The 14890-nt window shown below is 52.4% G+C and overlaps 1 pseudogene across 1 annotated transcript; it reads left to right on the forward strand.

Annotated features, from left to right (window-relative positions):
* Positions 1-6813: 6813 nt before the first annotated feature.
* On the forward strand, positions 6814-8269 carry LOC105992321 (annotated as a pseudogene). Its single transcript, XR_001175397.1, has one exon. The product of XR_001175397.1 is annotated as a septin-7 pseudogene (transcript).
* Positions 8270-14890: the final 6621 nt, after the last annotated feature.

A 14890-nucleotide genomic window follows, 5' to 3' on the forward strand; every position in this document is an offset into this window, starting at 1 on the left:
ACCTAAGGTCAGCTCTAGTACAAAGTGGAGCCTGCTTCAGAGTAGCTTTGTTCAAGTAATTTATGGTTTAGCAGTTGCAGCGCAAACAATTCAGTTCCTAGAATTAAGGTGGGCTCTAGGTTAATATGAACAACAGAATGGTTACTGCTTCAAAACAGAGTTACTTTTAACTTTTCAATAGGAATTATTTATTTATCTATTTATTTTTGCCAGTCCTGGGGCTTGAACTCGGGGCCCGGGCACTGTCCCTGAACTTCTTTTGCTCAAGGCTAACACGCTACCACTTGAGCCTCAGTACCACATCTAGCTTTTTCTGTATGTGGTACTGAGGAATCGAACCCAGGGCTTCATGCATGCAAGGCAAGCACTCTGCCACTGAGCCACCTTCCCAGCTGGAAATTTTTTTAATGAGCTTTTAATGGAGTGCTCTGGTGACTTGGTGTTCGCCCAATGAGCTCCCTTCCCATAGCTTAGTCCACCCCTTCCCTCTCCGCAGCTTAGCCCGCTCCCTTGCTAGGCAGCACTGGTCCCATGCAGTAAAGGCAGTAAATAATCAGCCTCCAACCCCCTCTACCTTGGTTGGGACAGCCCTTCTCTGCGGCAGCCACCACCATATAAGCAACAAGAGCCCCTTAGAGTGACCTTCAGCTCTGGGCAGCTATAGGACCCTTATCTACTTGGGCAGCAGGCATCAATCCTAGTCCGCCATGATGAAGCCCCTGACCCACACCTCCATACCAGGGCCTCTGCCTCCTAGCCCCTTCCAGCCCCTCCTAGACCTCCTAGGTTATATGGGTCACCGGAGACACAGCCAGCGCTGCTTCTCACCTCTCCCCTGTGAGAAGGGGTCTTGCCCGCCGGCCCCTTTCCAGGCAACAAAGCTTTGTTTCTGTACCTGGATGTCTGTGTGGCTTTCTGGCAAAGTCTACAATCCTCTAACACTGTTTATCCCAGTGTTCTGGTTATTATGCCTTGGAATCTTGTTTTCTTTTTTAATGTTTCACAATGCTTTGTTATTTTAGGAAATTTACAACAAAAATACATGAAACTGAAATAGGAGTTTCAGTACATTGGCAATTGTGAGTCTAAACAAGACAAGTCTAGGAAGTCTAACCTTTCTTTTTTTCTTTTGCCTTTTTTTTTTTGGGGGGGGGGGTCAGTCATGGGGCTTGAACTGTGGGCCTGGGCGCTGTCCCTCAGCTCTTCAGTTCAAGTCAAGCGCTCTACCACTTGAGCCACAGCGCCACTTCTGGTTTTCTGGTGGTTCATTGGAGATAAGAGTCTCATGGACTTTTTTGTCCAGGCTGGCTTTGAACTGAGATCCTCAGATCTCAGCCTTCAGAGTAGCTGGGATGACAGCATGAGCCACCAGCGTGCGGCCCTAACCCTTTGGGTGGGCAGAACATTCCATTCTGCTCCAAGAGAATCTCAAGCGATTAGGCCGGGTTACCTCATACCAGCCCCTGAGGGGCCAAAAATCAATAAAACTCAGCTCTGTAAGTCAGCAAACCTCAGCTCCACGCCCGCCCACAGCAGCCAGCGCCTGCGGGGTGGGAGGTGCCGACCTCGGGCCCATAGTTCAGCTCCACCCTGCATTACCACCAACTGCAGGAGGGCGGGCCGCGGGGCGGAGCCTGGGAGCCTGGGAGGCCGTGGGGCGGGGCCTGGGAGGAGGGCGGGCCGCGGGGCGGGGCCTGGGAGGCCGCGGGGCGGGGCCTGGGAGGAGGGCGGGCCGCGGGGCGTCCATCTTCCCACCGAGGCAGCTCAGAAACCACTGTGCAACAACCACGCAGCTGGACCCGGGGGCACACCAGGGGAGGGAGGGAACTGAGGAGCTGTGGGGACCACTGGAGGAGGCCCAGGTCCACGCAGCCTGGCCTTCGGCTCAGTGACCACACGGTGCCCAGCTGCGGAGTCAACTCCTCTTGTCAGAACACCAGGTGCAATGCAGACATGGTGCCCGAACTCCATCTTCTCCAATCGTCAAAAACACTCAGCTGGAGCTGGGAAGGTGGCTCAGTGGTAGAGCGCTTGCCTTGCATGCCTGAGGCCATGGGTTCCATTCCTCAGCACCACATAAGCAAAAAGAAAAAAAGCCGGACGTGGTGCTGTGGCTCAAGTGGTAGAGCGCTAGCCTTGAGCTGAAGAGCTGAGGGACAGCGCCCAGGCCCAGAGTTCAGGCCCCACAACCGGACCCAAAAAAAAAAAAAAAAACACTCAGCTTTTAGTGAAAATCCCTCCCCTCCACCTGTGTGCAAAAATAGTAAGTTATGGCATTGACATCCTTAAAGCAATGACGACAAAAGCTGTCCATCCTAAAGCGTGGTGGGAACGGCTTCCGTTCTTAGCCAGGGATAGAACGGTGCACACCACAACTCTAAACTCCGACCGAAAGCGAAGCCCATCAAACAAGTTTAAAGCAGATCGCGTGTTTTCCATTGCGAAGGACCTCGGCTCACTTAAGTCACCTCACATCACCCTCCCTGGAGCGCGGCTGCTGCCTTCACACAAGGAGCTCTGAGCCAGCTGACCGAACACGACTTCCCTTCCTCAACAGAACTTGGCAATAACTAGCAGTGACGCTGTGCGTGGGGTGAATTGGCTGAGGGGTCACAGTTCCACCCATGGACATAGCACTTACCAAAGGAGATGCTGTGAGCCAGTCAGAAACACGGAAGCGGACCCGCAGCGAGCCTGCGGGCTCGTCCCCAGACCCGCCTGCTCCACCAGACGCTGGATTTCGACATCGCAGCTGTGTCTTGCTTTATGACAAAAACTGATTATTACCTCTCCTCTCCGGACTCATGAACCCCCAGCTCCACTCTGTACGGTGAGCCCAGAGTGGTGCTGCCTACCTTCCTCTTCCCACCTCCTGCCCAGAGACCCCAAGCCCCGGGGACTGGCCACACAGTACCCTGCACAGGTGCCAAGAGCCTTCCTGAGCATGTGGCCCCGGGTGTAGGCAAGGGCACAGCTCGCAGGCTTGGCAAGGAGAGCATGCGCACTGGGGTCGCCCTCAGTGCCAGTCTGGAGGTTTTCCCTGCAGCGTTTGGTCACAATGGCATTGTGAGTGTCTCTGCAGAGACGGGCTGGATTCCCACCATGCTGTGCAGCTATGCGTGGTCAGCCACGCTCCAGAGCCACTGTGCACGGTCAGCCACGCAGACCCCGCATAGGGAAACCCACAACACGTTCATTGTCTTTCAGATTGCAGATCATGCCGGGGCTCGGGGCTCGGGGCTCATGCCTGTCATCCTAGCTACTCAGGAGGCTGAGATCTGAGGATTGCAGTTCAAAGCCAGCGCAGGAAGGAAAGTCTGTGAGACTCTTATCTCCAATGAACCACCAGAAAACCAGAAGTGGTGCTGTGGCTCAAGTGGCAGAGCACTTGCCTTGAGCTGAAGAGCTAAGGAAAAGCACCCAGGCCCAGAGTTCAAGCCCCATGACCAACCAAAAAAAAAAGATTGCAAATCCCTTTTGCACAAGCCTTGTTGTTATCTCTTGACGGGAGAGTCCAGTCCGATGGCCCAAAGAAACCATGGTGAACTTCAATATTTTCTTCCCCAAATTTCGCCTGGCGTTCTCTTCAGAAGGCCGCCGAGAGCGTGCTCTGGAGGAGCACAAACGGTGCTTGCAGCATTCCCTCTCAGACCTCACAGTGGGGCCAGCAGAAGCCCCTGCATGAGCCAGTGGCCCGTGGGCCTGGCGGCCCGGCCGGGAGCGAGCTCTCTCCAGCCCGGCACCCACGGCACAGACATCGGCGCACGAGTCTGCGTTTGTCTGCACCCGGCATTTTTCCAGTCTTTTCACCTACCTCACGCCCTCCGTTTCTAATCCAGTATTTCTTGCCCCAGAGTTTCCTTGCTGCCAACTAGGCCGTGGCGCACTGTCCTGCAGTGGCTCCTCGCTGGGGGCGACTTGCCCGAGACCCAGAGCCGTCCAGCGTTCCCGCTTCAGTATGTTCTGTTTGGGTTGGCACAAACTCACAAACCTGATGCCAGGCTCTTCCGTGTGTTCACCAGTCTTGTTGGCCATATCTTGGTCAAATCCTCTCAGAAGAATGGATGGTACCATCACAGCCACATCTAAACCAGGATTCCCCCGCCCCCAGGGGAAGGTGGCCACACCAGGCCCCAAGAAACTCCGGGGTGGGGAAGGGCCGGGGTCTCCGCACTCAGCTCCCAAGCCCCCCCAGGAGACGTGCCCTTCTTTTACTGCTGTGGCCTGACCTCAAAGAATGTCCCTTCTCTCCGTAGCTGGTGTTGACTCACAGCTCAAAACAACCGTACCGTTGTCCAAAACAATTCCCACTGACCACCTCAAAGGATGTGAAATACGTACTCACTAGTGCTCAAGGTAAAACTCACATCTGCCTCGATTCCTCTGCCCTCAGCTGAGAATGGCTTGAAGAGATTCTCTTCCCTCCTGCCCTTCCCGGCAGGAAATACATCGCTCAGATGGGAAAGAATGTTCTATTATTGTTGTTATTATGACCTGAGAGACAGAAATTTATTAGGAACCAACTTCCGCAGCTCTTCCCGGGAACCAGGAAGGAAGTGGTCCTCAGCTGGTGCTCAGAGGGCAGGAAGGTGAGGGGCAGCACAGGCCCTGGCGAAGCTCTGCTGGGGACGGCCAGGCCCCGCCCTGGGATCCAAGCTGGACATGCAGCCAAGCCCCCGCTGTCTCCGGTGCCGGGCGGGAGACACTGGGTCAGGGACGCACGGCATTCTCTCAAGCTTCCCTGACCTTTATGACTCAGTGGCTCATCGCTGTGTGGGACACAGCGCCCAGGATGCTGGGGTGCGGGCAGTGGCGCAGGGCCTCACTAGACTTCATGAGCATCCTCCCTTCCGGGAGACTCAGTGACCGGTGGTGGCCGGGGTGCAGGCCTCTGCTGGGGTCAGCCGTCCGTAACTGAACATAACGCATTGTGCCTGTCTTACATTCTAGCCTCTTTTAAAGCAATAAAAGCAAACACTTTTAAATAAACAAATGAGACTCCAGTAGTTAGTCCATCTGGTGAAGGGGTCTGTTTCTGCCATGTATGATTCTGGCTCCTTTGTTAGGTGGTTCTAGCTGTGGGGCTTTGTTCCTGGTCTCAGGCTGCTCCACAGGTCTTGAGGATTCCTACCAGTACCCAGCTCTTTTGTTACTATGGCTCTGTAGTATAATGTGAAATCCAATATTGTGATAGCCCCCGGCATTGTTTATTTTACTCGGGATTTAGTTGACTACTAGGGGTCTCTTATGCTTCCTTCTAAGCTTCATGATTGTTTCTTTCTGCGGCGCGTGGCCTTGCAAACCTCGACGGGTATGACATGGACTCCGCAGATGGCGCTGGCAGCGTGGCACGCGCCTGGCCTTGATTCTGCTGGTCCATGAGCACGGGAACTTGTTCTGTCTTCTGTGTGCTCTTCAGTGTCTTTGAAATTTCACGCTTCTTATCGCAGAGGTCTTTTGTTCCCTCCGTTAACTAGTTATGAGTGTCCTCAAGGGCTATCGTGACTTCCTTCCCATTGCTCATGACTGGTATATAGAAAAGCTGTTTGTTGAGCAGTGGTTTTATATCCTGATGTGTTTCCAAAGGTGTTTATCCAATCTAGAGGCAGAGCACTGGACGGCTGAGGGGACCGGGCTACCAGCACCCCCCGGGGGCTCTACCCCGGGACACCATGAAGATGCCTCAGCCCCGTCACCGAGAGAGGAAGGGAATGGGAGACACTAGCAGGGAAGGCTGCTGGGCCAGGGCCAGGCTCAGGGATAAGCAGCCTCGGGGAAGGGAAGGGCCGGCTCACGTCCTGGGCTGCCTGCCGTCCACAGCCCTACCCACTGGGCCAGAGTCCACAGGAGTGAGCTCGCCGTGGCCAAGCTGGCTGTCCGTGGGGGCCATGGCCACCAGAGGGCGCACGGAGGCCAGGGCTGGGCCTGGCGAGTGTGCACGGGAATGGAGCAGGGTGGAGGGTGGGGGCAGGGCCCCGGAGAAGGGAGGCCCATAGTAGCCCTGAACCCCAGAGTATGCGGGCTAAAGAAAACAGAAATGGAAAACATTCAAGCCCCCACCCTTAGAGGGAAAATGTGAGACAGCGGAGAGATAGAGGGAGATCACAAGGTCTCTGAAAGGAAACAGTGACGGTGGTTAACACTTCCCACAGCAGGGGTGATGCCCCCAGCCACACCTGCCTGCCGACAGGCCGCCCCAGCAGCGCTCAACCGGGGAGGCCCACATCCCTCACCCCAGAGGCCCCTCAACCTACAGAGCAAAAACTAAACCCGGCTGCTCTTCACGGTTCACAGCTTGCCTGCCTGTCTGCCCTTGCAGTGCTCAGGAATGAGCCGCATCGGGGGCTTGTGCCTGCAACCCTAGCTGCTCTGCAACGGGAGACTGAGGATCACCGTTCACAGCCAGTTTGAAGCCAGCTTGAGCAGGAATTGGTGAGACTCTCATTTCTAATGAACTAACAAAAAGCCAGATGTAAAGCTGTGGCTCACATGGTAGAGTGCCAGCCTTCAGCCAAAAAAGCTAAGGGACAGAGCTCAGGCCCTGAGTTCAAGCTCCAGGATCAGCACACACAGATACACATAAAGGAGAGATATAAGAAGGAGGAAGAGGGGGCTGGTCGCGGCAGGGGGAGGGGATGTCGGTCAGTGCGAGGTCCGCTGCTGCCGAGGAGAGGAGAGGAGCGTCAACAGCGGCACCATGGTTATGTTCCAATGGATTTCCACTCCTATATCATTACAATTCTTCGAATTCCTCATTTACTATTCTTCTGTGAATTTGTTCTGTTGGAATCTGGAACACTGGGATGATGGAAATTTGTCCTCTACAAAGTAGCTCAACAGAAGAACCTTGAAGGCTATGTGGGATTTGCCAGTCTCCCAAATCAAGTATACAGAAAATCAGTGAAAAGAGGGTTTGAATTCACACTTATGGTAGTAGGTGAATCTGGACTGGGAAAGTCAACATTAATCAACTCATTATCTCTCACAGATTTGTATTCCGCAGAGTACCCAGGGCCTTCCCATAGAATAAAAAGACTGTGCAGGTGGAACAATCCAAAGTTTTAATCAGGGAAGGTGGTGCTCAGTTGTTGCTCACAGTAGTTGATACTCCAGGCTTTGGCGATGCAGTGGATAATAGTAATTGCTGGCAGCCTGTTATCGACTACATTGATAGTAAATCTGAGGATTATCTAAATGCGGAATCCCGGGTGAACAGGCGTCAGATGCCTGATAACAGGGTGCAGTGCTGCCTGTACTTCATCGCTCCCTCAGGACATGGACTTAAACCATTGGACACTGAGTTTATGAAACGTTTGCATGAAAAAGTGAATATCATCCCACTAATTGCCAAAGCAGATATACTCACACCAGAGGAATGCCAGCAGTTTAAAAAACAGATAATGAAAGAAATCCAAGAACATAAAATTAAAATATATGAATTTCCAGAAACAGATGATGAAGAAGAAAATAAGCTGGTTAAAAAGATAAAGGACTGTTTACCTCTCGCTGTAGTAGGTAGTAACACGATCATTGAAGTTAACGGCAAGAGGGTCAGAGGAAGGCAGTATCCTTGGGGTGTGGCTGAAGTTGAAAATGGTGAACATTGTGATTTTACAATTCTAAGGAATATGTTGATAAGAACACGCATGCAAGACTTAAAAGATGTCACTAATAATGTACACTATGAGAACTACCGAAGCAGAAAATTGGCAGCTGTGACTTACAACGGCGTGGATAATAACAAGAGTAAAGGACAGCTTACCAAAAGCCCTCTGGCACAAATGGAGGAAGAAAGAAGGGAACATGTAGTCAAGATGAAGAAAATGGAGATGGAGATGGAGCAGGTGTTTGAGATGAAGGTCAAGGAGAAGGTCCAGAAACTGAAGGACTCTGAGGCTGAGCTCCAACGGCGCCATGAGCAGATGAAAAAGAATTTGGAAGCCCAGCACAAAGAATTAGAGGAAAAACGGTGTCAGTTTGAGGAGGAGAAAGCCAACTGGGAAGCTCAGCAACGCATTTTAGAACAACAGAACTCTTCGCGAACCTTGGAAAAGAACAAGAAGAAAGGGAAGATCTTTTAAACTCTCCATTGACCACCAGTTACGTATTAGTTGCCAATATGCCAGCTTGGACATCAGTGTTTGTTGGATCCGTTTGGCCAATTTGCACCAATTTTATCCATAATGATGGATTTAACAGCATGACAAATACTATTTTTTTGTTGTTGTTCTCAATGGAGATTAAGATGCCTTGAATTGTCTAGGGTGTTCTGTACTTAGAAAGTAATAGCTCTAAGTACCTTTCTACATTTTCTTTTTTATTATTATTATTAAACAGATGTCTTCAATTTAATGCAAGAGAACGTTTAACTGTTGTACAATCATGTTCTGGTGGTTTGATTGTTTACAGGATATTCCAAAATAAAGGACTCTGGAAGGTTTTCATTGAGGATAAATTGCCATACTGTGATGCAGACTATGCTTCTCTATGATAATTATAATACAGAGGTTCCATTCATTGCAGCCTATACAATAATGTAATTTAGTCTAACACAGTTGACCCTATTTTTGACACTTCCATCGTTTGAAAATACACATGGAAAAAAGAACGTATATGCTTACAGTGCACCTAGAGCTTTTTATAACAACCTTTTGTTTGTTTGTTTTGGATTCTTTACGTATATGTTATTCTCATTTAGTACCCTCTTTAGCCAGAATCTCATTACTGCTTCATTTTTGTAATAACATTTAATTTAGATATTTTCCATATATTGGCCCTGCTAAAATAGAATATAACATCTTTCATATGGTAGGAAACAACAAGGAAACTTTCCTTTAACTCCCTTTTTACACTTTATGGTAAGTAGCAGGGAGAAAATGCATTTATAGGTCATTTCTAGGCAAATTGTGGAGCTAACAACAAGCCTGTTTCTACCTATATGCAGTCTCTTATTTTACTAGAAATGGGAATCATGGCCTCTTGAAGAGAGAAAAAGTCACCATTCTGCATTTAGCTGTATCCATATATTACATTTCTGTATTTTTTGTTTGTATTGTAAAAAAATTCACATAATAAACAGTGTTGTGATGTAAAAAAAAAAAAAGAAGGAGGAAGAGGAAGGAGAAGAGGGGAGGAGGAGGAGGAAGAAGGAGGAAGAGGAGAAGATAGCTGTTCCAACCGTCAGGTAACAAGGAGGCGGAAGAAGAAAAGGTGGAGGAGGAAGTCCAGAGACCCCAGGGGGTCCCAGGGAGAGGGCGGGCGCAGAGACCATTATTGGCATGGCCCCATTCCCACCACAGCGGGTGGGTTCCGAGGCCCCATTCTGACGTCCAGAGGCGTTTACAGAGATGGTGAGGCTGTTTGGAGGAGGGGTGAACCCCTCCCCAGGCAGGGGACCCTTCACAAGGGCCAGTCCTCACCCCCCTTCCAGCAGCAGCCCCTCCCCTGGGACAGGTCGGGCCTGCTGCCCTGAGCCCCGCGTCCGCCTCTCAACAGCTCTGGCAGCGGCTTGGTGTGGGGGGTGTGGGGCGTGTGGGGCGTGTGGGGAGGCGCTTCTGCCCGTGGACAGCCCAGAGCGAGCGGCAGGCCAGACCGGGGCTGGTGTTCACGTGCTTCCTCCCCGAGGGGCCTGGTGGCTGCAAAATCATCCCGTGGCTCTGGCTGAAGTGGCACGGGAGCCAGGCAGAGCCCCTCGCCCATGCCGCAAGCCCTGGCGCCTAGTCAGTGGAAACTTCCGGAACTCATTCACAAGTTTTAAACTGCATGTGGCTGGCTTTCAGCCACTATGACAAACTACCTGAGACCATCCACGTCAAGGACGAACGCTTCCTCCGTTCCAGCTTCCGTCCGGGCTCACCTGGGTGGGTTCCCCAGGTTCCCTTGCTGTGATGTCTGCCCGGGGGGGCGGGCAGGGGGAGGAATCGCCTCTTGACCAAGAAAACGGAAAGGGGCTGGGGTCCCAAAACCCCCTGCAAGGGCAGCCCAGCGCCCTCCATCCTCCTGGGAGGCCCCTCCTACCGGCCCCGCCCGCCCACCGCGCCCAGCATTTAGTCTGTGGGCACGCGGCCCACTCAGCTAATTATAGCTCATGGTGCCCAGCGCCCGGCGATGAAACCCCGGGCACCCACACTGTCCTGCTCAGGAGGAGAATCCTGTCCTTCTCCAGGTGACGGAAATGACCGGCCCATTAGTCACCTCCGGCGCTGTTACACAGACGTCTCATTCCCAGATGGCCGCCCAACCTGCAGTGCGAGCTCTCGAAGCTGTCACAGGAAAGAGCTAGAGAACAGGCCAAGACCAAGACCATACACGGGAAAGCCTGGGACGCCAGGCAGGCCTCGCCTGGCACGCCTCCTGGCAGGTGCTAGACGCGTCTCACATCGCAGGCGCTTGCTGTGAAAAGGTGGGTCGGGGTTGGTTTGTGCTAAGTGTCCGCCTTTGATCTGATGCCTGGTCTGTTTTGTCATGCTACACTGCTTCTGGTTCTCCATTTTGCTTGTTTTCTGCTTTTGCTTTGGTTTGGTTTGGTTGTTTGTTTTTGGGCTGGGTTGTTTTTTTTTTTTTTTACTGATTCTGAGGCTTGACCTCAGGGCCTGGGCGCTGTCCCTGAGCCAGTGGTTGGGTAGCACTCTACTACTTGAGCCACAGCTCCACTTCCAGCTCTTCGGTGGCTCATCGGTGATTGTTCAGGCTAGCTTCAAACTGATCCTCAGATCTCAGCCTCCTGAGTATCTAGGATTGCAGACATGAGCCACCAGCACCCTGCCTATTCTACTGTTTAATCAACTGGGCTCAGAGACTTTGAGAGTGACCTACTCATCAAACTCTGGTCACTGATGTCTGGACATCCCTTCAAAGAAAGGATGGCTCACCAGGCACTGGCGGCTCACGCCTGCCACCCTAGCTACTCAAGAGGCCGAAATCAGAGGGTCACAGTTTGAAGTCAGCTTGGGCAGGCAAGTCGGTGAGACTCTTATCTCCAATGAACCAGTTAAAAGCTGGAAGTGGAGCTGTGGCTCACATGGTAAAGCAACAGACTTGGGTGAAAAAAACTCAGCAACAGTGCCCAGACTATGAGTTCAAGCCCCAGGACTGGCACCAAAAAGGGGTGGGGGCATTGCATCAGTTAGAGAAGATAAATCAGAGGTGATGGAAGCAACTACTGAACCAGACTCAAGAGCAGCGCCGGGCTTTTCTCGTGACAGTGCAGGGCCTGAGCCTCCCTCCCAGCCTGCCATGGTGCTTCTTAATCAGACTAACATGTTCTGGGTCTAGGATCATCTGTGCTCGATGGAATAATTGATTACCTTTCCATTCTAATTTTTCTCCTGACTGACTTAATTCTGTGGCTGTGACCCACATGGAAAGCTAATTCTAAGAAAAAAACATATTGTAACTCTATTCGTTAGGCCCCACCCAGGCCCTGTACCGCAGGGCACGGTGCAGGGGGGGGGGGCAGTGGTAGGTCCCTGGGCTCTGCCGTCACGGTCACGTCCTCAGCCTCGGTGGGGCCAACTCACCGCTGCAGCCACGCCTCCCCCACCCCCCCATGGCCCTCCTTCTACATGCCACCATCTGGCAAGGCATGCACTCTACCGCTGAGCTACCTTCCCAGCCCAAACATGCCACCATCTTGCAAGGCCAGAAGTTTGGCTCTCCCAAATAAACTCCTTCCTGCATGAAGCGCATGGCGGTCTCTCTTCAGCAACCCGTTCACCATTCATTGCTAATAACTTGATGTGTCTCATTATGTGGGGTAAGAAGTCTAGATTTTGTGAGCATAACCAAATCTTATTGCTTAGTTCAAAATCAAAGGGAGGAAAAGACTCCAGTAATAAAGGGTCATTTCGCAGTTGCTCTCATTGGTTTCCTGTTGGCAGAGGAACAGATTTGGCTTCGTGCTTTTCCAAAGCTTGCATACTGTGCTGCGAGGTATCGAGGTATCGGAACACTCACTGAGGCAGAAAGTAGGCTCCTAACGCCCTGCCTCTGTCCTTTCCCATTATTGGGGCTTTCCATTTGCGTTCATAGTTAGTGAGCGCTAACTAGCTAAGACGGGCAAGCCGCTGTACCAAAGCAAAAGCCTCAATTGTAAATCGCGCATCAAAAGAGAAATCCGAAGATGCCGGCTGCAGGGCTCATGGCTGCAGAGCCCACTGGTGGTGTTTGTGTCATCGTGTCTTCAGGAAGAGTCCACCGGGCCATTCCTCCAACCCAGAGATGGTGTAGTGACCAGAGTCAGGTGGTGACTGGAACTGGCCTGGTGGCTGGAGCTGGTGTGATCGCTGGAGCTGGTGTGATCACTGAGGTTGGTGTGATCACTGAGGTGGGTGTGATCACTGAAGCTGATGTGATCACCGACTGAGGTTGGTGTGATCACTTGATCTAGTGTGATCACTGGAGCTGGTGAGATCACTGGAGTTGGTGTGGTGACCAGAGCTGGTGTGGTGACCGGAGCTGGTGAGGGTCACCGAGGCCCTGGTCATGTGGGAAGGTCACAGGCACTCCCAGGTCCCGGTTCAGTAGGAAGCCCATGACCACAGGGTGCAGGCCTGTGTCTGTCTCGCCATCGCCCGTGTCCACAGCCCACAGGAGGAGAGCCCAGCCGGTGGACCCAGTGAACATTCCTCCTGCTTCCCCGTGGGAAGAGGCTTCATTGTTCTGGTTACAGGGAGTTGGGATGTCAAATGGGTCTCCCAAAAAGGAGTTCTAGGGGTGGTTTTAAATAGGTCTCCACCTGCATAAATCCCCTGAGTGCTACCAGATAATAAGAGAATCAGCTTTGGGACAAGTGTGCTGTTTGACTTTTCCTCAGAATGAAGGCTCACTTGGGGCCTGTTGAAATTGTCTGGGAAGGGAGGACGGGAGGAGGGGGGCGTAGAGAGTGAGGGGGCAGAGGACTGATCAGATCAGTGTATGGAAGTGTCACAGTAAAATTCTCCTCTGCATAGCAAGTGTAAGCTAAGAAAAAAGGAGGGAGGGTGGGAGGGAGGGAGAAAGGGAGAAAGAAAGGGAAAGAAGGAGGGAGGTAAGGGAGGGAAGGAGGAAGAAAGGCCTGTTTGGCTTGAAGATATTTCTTAGTAACAGAGTGTCCTGTGACATGCACAAAGTCCTAGGTTCCCATCCCAGCATCACGAAAAAATTACACATACATGTATAGATGTAAATGTGTGCATACCCACATACAGCAAAATCCAAATCGTTCAATTTCTAAAAGTTCTACCTTAAAGTATTCAAGACTCTTAGAAGCCTGCCTAAATAGACGGAGTGAGGAGCCGGATGCCGTGACTCACGCCTGTGATGCCCGCTCCTACGGAGGATCTCAGTCACAGGTCAGCCTGGGCAAAATGTCAGCAGACCCCACCTTGCGCAGCGAGGGAGGAGGAGCTCGCTCTGTCACTCCAGCCAGGCTGAGGCTGTGGGAGGCGGAAGAGGAATCCATGAGCTCTGCACTCTGGAAGGATGACTCTTTCCACACTTGAGTGTGTGAGCAAATGTGTGGAACGGATGGAGGCGTTTGGGCAGGCGCGAGGATGCGGAGATGAAACGCGGGATTGGGCATCTTTGCTGCAGCAGTCGGTGTGACCGGCTTCAGTACCGGGCAGCTCACGGCAGTGCAGCTCAGCTCCACACTCACACACGTTACACACGCAGCAGCAGCCAGGGTGCCGCTCCGAGGAGCCGTGTGTCAGAGCAACAAAGCTATGATGATTCTTTTCACAACTCACCAGGCTCCAGGTGACTGACAGAAACATGGAGGAGCAGATCTACGTAACACCTTGGTGAATACCAGCTCACACCTCCCGTGAGACCAGCCCTCCTAGGGCCTTGACGAGGTGAGTTGATTAGATGCTTGACCACACATCAAGTTGCTCTTTTCTTGATGCAGGTCTAGGGCGTGAACCGGATCTGTGCTCCCACTGGGCTCTTTGGCTCAAGGCTGGCACTCTTCCACTCCCAGCTCTTTGCTAGCTACCCAGAGATCAGAGCCTCTGTAGCTAGGATTACAGGCATGAGCCACGGACACGGCTGCCAGCTAAGTGTTCCCTGATCTCTGTGCACCTCCCGGATGATGTTATCAATGGCCAGTAGCCTCTGGCCATTTCTCACCTGGGCATAACTACGGCCTATAGAGCCCTGAGAAAGCCAGAATTAGTTCTAAGCCAAGGAAAAAGGAAACACCTCCAATGTCAGAACTTGTCCAGGGTGGCAAAGGCTTACAACAGCCAAAGGATCCTTGTGAAAACAAACGTGAAGAAAAGACTTGCAATTTCCTAGCAAGAGCAGACTATTGTTCCAAGAGACCTCTGTCGCTGAGAGGCCGGGAGGCCTTCCCTGGCGCCCGCCCACCCCTGGCCTCTGCTGCCCTCAGAAAAGCCGCCGCGTGCCCACCCCTGGCCTCTGCTGCCCTCAGACAAGCCGCCGCGTGCCCACCCCTGGCCTCTGCTGCCCTCAGACAAGCCACCGCGTGCCCACCCCTGGCCTCTGCTGCCCTCAGACAAGCCGCCGCGTGACTCCCATGCGCTCGCACCCTCCGCAAGACCACTCAACCTCCTGACGCATTTCACCACCCTGCAGACCTCCCGTCCCGTGTTCCACGCCTCCATCCTGACACCAGGAGGAGACAGGGAAAGGAAAATTAGTCAATATTAAACGGGCCAACCTCAAACATTAGAACAAGGAAGTAAAAGCAGAAATAAATGGAATAAGACAAAATACCAGCGAGTAGCTTGCTCCCTTCCTTCACCTTTTAGACGCCAAGTTACAGTGAGTCAGGGTGGAGGGAGCCAAGATGCCAGAGCCTGCCTCCTCCTGCCCTGCCCCCAGCCTGCCTCCTCCTCCTCCTCCTGCCTGCCTCCTCCTGCCTGCCTCCTCCTCCTCCTGCCTCCCT

This window comes from Dipodomys ordii, unplaced genomic scaffold (assembly GCF_000151885.1).
Source record: "Dipodomys ordii isolate 6190 unplaced genomic scaffold, Dord_2.0 Scaffold82, whole genome shotgun sequence".
NCBI lineage: Eukaryota > Metazoa > Chordata > Mammalia > Rodentia > Heteromyidae > Dipodomys > Dipodomys ordii.